Raw genomic sequence first — 3871 nt, 5'->3', positions numbered from 1 at the left:
TCCATTTAATAAGTTCTTGAAAGACAAAAATTATATATAAGCTTGATTTCCATGTATTAAGTTCTTGAAGGACTAAGGTATATCTTTAGGTATGAAAAAGCTTGATTTCTCTTCATTGAGTTCTTAAAGTACTAAAATATATCTTCTGGGATGAAAAGCTTCATTTCCAATTATCAAGTCATTAAAGGGCTAATATTGCTGGTATGAAAAAGCTATATTTCCATGTATCAAGTTCTGAAAGGTCTAAGATTTCTGGCATGAAAAAGCTTGGTTTCCATTTATTAAGTTCTTAGGACTAAAATACATCTTATTTCAGTTTTGTATTTCAGTTTTGTATTCCAGTTTTATATTCCTGTTTTGTATTACAGTTTTTAAGACTCCACTTTCTTTTATTGCGTCTTTTTTCCTCGTTTTCTCCAGTCACCCCATCGAACCACAGAGCTAAATTTATTTGAATTACATATAAAATTCAGTCCGTAATTATATTGACAAAACTGAAGACTGGCATGAAATATAGAAACACCTTTAAATATGCGACTTCAGATGAACCTAAATCTTCCAGAATTGTTCAGTAACTGTTGAAAAGTAAATTCCACAGGAGTTAAATTCCAAAAGGATCCAGTTTGGAAACCCATGACCTGGACATAAAGAAAATTCCAAGTCAGTAACATTAATATACCCTAATAAATTTCATGTATATAATCGTAATATTAACAATGTTTGGAATAATGAGGCAGTTTCATCCGTAAACAGAATATTTGCTTATCGTAGCCTAAGACCACAACATAAACAAAATATTTTCACTAAGAACACTGACATCCAGATGACATATCATTAGCGCTTTTCAAGTCCTTCCGGGTAGTTAGTAACGAGAGCACTTTTGTTTTATGTTTATCTTTTACATTTGTTGGAAGTATCCAGTTCTTCCCTTAATTGTATAGTATTGGTTTTTATTTCTTTAAAAAAGATTTTTATTAGATATATCCGTGACCACGTGGCTTTTTTGTCGTGTTATTAATCGTTATATATATTTTTTTGTGGGAAGCGTAGGTTGTTAACTGATAAATTATAAAGATTTTGCATCTTTAAATCAAATAGGATGAATTTAAAAATCGTCAACTACAAAATTTTCAATCTTATAAATAACGCCAGTAAAATATTGTTACTGTTCATAAAATATTGTATATTACCTGTTCATTACTTTTCTTGTTTATTTATTTCTTTATTTCCTTTCCTCACTGGGCTATTTTTCCCTGTTGGAGCCCTTGGGCTTATGGCATCGTGCTTTTTCCAACTAGGATTGTAGCTTAACTAATAATAATAATAATAATAATAATAATAATAATAATAATAATAATAATAATAATAATAATAATTGTGTACAAAGATAATGATAAATTTATAAGATTGCCCTAAACATATTGATCTTCATAAAATAGAAATTACATACATACATACTGTACATACACCACATTTGTTTGTATTGGGTTATTATGGCTACATTCAAGTCAATAACAACAAGGCCACTCAATAGGAGTGAAACCAAATACCCTCTGAGAGGTTTCCTATTCAGGATACGTTTCCCACAGCATCTTGTGTTTCAGGGCAAATAAGATATTTCTTATAGTTCTCGTAGAAACAATGATATCCTTGTACTAGAACGTCTTTAATGTCTTTATCTTGAATATAATTCCATGATATGATTGTAGATGTATTTACTAAGTTATTTTGATACGCTCCATAGCCCTTGTAGTTAGTATCAATATTTACGGACGAAATTGAATCTGAAAATTTTGATGAAGTTTTGAAATTATTGATATGAATATTCGTTTGCAGTAATTTCTACATAGTAAAGAAAATCAATATCGCTTTAAGAATAAATATTGAAATGGATGAATGTATATTTAAATCTTAATGTCATTATTAAATTTATATTGCTGATTTGTTTAAAAGAACTAAGTAAAAGCAATATTTAAAACAGAAATTTTATGAATACATGATTCCTTTAGAGAGAGAGAGAGAGAGAGAGAGAGAGAGAGAGAGAGAGAGAGAGAGAGAGAGAGGGGGGGGGGGATCCCACACCATACATAATAAATGAAAGGTTTTAATGAAAATGTCGTAATGTTTTTGAAGATGTGCCTTTCGAGAGTGACTAGACTGGTACAGAAGCGCCATCGTAAACATGTTTGTATTCTCGCTGCATCTCGATTCTCTTTGCAGCAAATGGATGGTATTCTCTTCGATTTACCCGAGGACCTGTGCCAAAGCACGACTGGGAAATACAATGTATTTCTCTCTCTCTCTCTCTCTCTCTCTCTCTCTCTCTCTCTCTCTCTCTCTCTCTCTCTCTCTTTATAATAAATGGTAACAGCATTTGGATAGTCTAGATGGAAATAAGATGAGAGAAATAGCGAATTTTATATCTTCTGGGAGGCATCTCATGATGCCCTGAAAATGGGAGACGTCTCTTTGTCGTCTACGCATTCATCACACTCGGTTGACGCACGACGAGTTTCTGAAGACTGGCCAACGTCAGCCATATTAAGATGAACCTTTGCTACCCTTGACGGTGAGTCATTTGTTAATTGAATGCCCCAATTATTGTACCGAAAGAAATAGATATCTGTTTGAGGCTCGAGGTGAGGATGGAGGGTTCATCTTTGCCAAGATTCTCGGATATGATGTGTTTTACCACACAAGTGGTATTTTTAAATTTATTTCAGAAGCAGGTCTTCGGAAAGCTATCTAACTGTTATAAGGACTTTTTTTTTATTATTTTTTATTGAATTATCATTTATTTATTTCTTTAATTATTATAAAAAAAATATCGGTGTCAATGACCTAAGATGTCAGGATGCCAGATAACTCCTAATTAATCAATCAATCTCTCTCTCTCTCTCTCTCTCTCTCTCTCTCTCTCTCTCTCTCTCTCTCTCTCTCTCTCATATATATCAATATATGACCAGTCGGTTACTAATCCTGAAACATCTTCAAACCCAGAGAATCTACGATGTCATTACTTGATAGACAAATAATTGAATAATGTAAAAATAAACGCACTTATGGCCTTTGGAAATTGAACTCAAAATCAGCTTCATTATTGTACTAATTATGCGGAAGTTGACCAAAGGTCACTCAACTTTTAATATACAGATTGAATCTTAATGATTGCTCTCATTGATTACGCACGGACTGAATAAACACGCCATTTTAAGTCTTTCAGAAATACGTACCCCTTTGAGATACTATCGCTAGAGAGTTATGGGGTCCTTTGACTGGCCAGACGGTACTACATAGGACACTTCTCTCTGGTTACGGTTCTTTCCCTTTGCCTACACAAGCACCGAATAGTCTGGCCTATTCTTTACAGGTTCTCCTGTCCTCATACACCTGAAAACACTGAGATTGCCAAACAATTCTTCTTTACCCAAGGGGTTAACTACTGCACTGTAATTGTTCAGTGGCTACTTTCCTCTTGGTAAGGGTAGAAGAGACTCTTCAGCTATGGCAAGCAGCTCTTCTAGGAGAAGGACACTCCAAAATCAAACCATTGTTCTCTAGTCTTGGGTAGTGCCATAACCTCTGTACCATGGTCTTCCACTGTCTTGGGTTAGAGTCCTCTTGCTTGAGGCCCACATCTATCTAGTTTCTCTTCCTCTTGTTTTGTTAAAATTTTTATATTTTATATAGGAAATATTTATTTTAATGTTGTTACTTAAAATATTTTCTTTTTCTTTATTTCCTTTCCTCACTGGGCTATTTTCCCTGTTGGGGCCCCTGGGCTTATAGCATCCTGCTTTTCCTACTAGGGTTGTAGCTTAGCATTAATAATAATAATAATAATAATAATAATAATAATAATAATAATAAT

The sequence above is a fragment of the Palaemon carinicauda genome, chromosome 21 (genome assembly GCF_036898095.1).
Source record: "Palaemon carinicauda isolate YSFRI2023 chromosome 21, ASM3689809v2, whole genome shotgun sequence".
In the NCBI taxonomy this organism is placed as follows: Eukaryota; Metazoa; Arthropoda; class Malacostraca; order Decapoda; family Palaemonidae; genus Palaemon; species Palaemon carinicauda.
The sequence above is the reverse complement of the archived record's forward strand: the minus strand, read 5'-3'. Positions refer to the sequence as shown.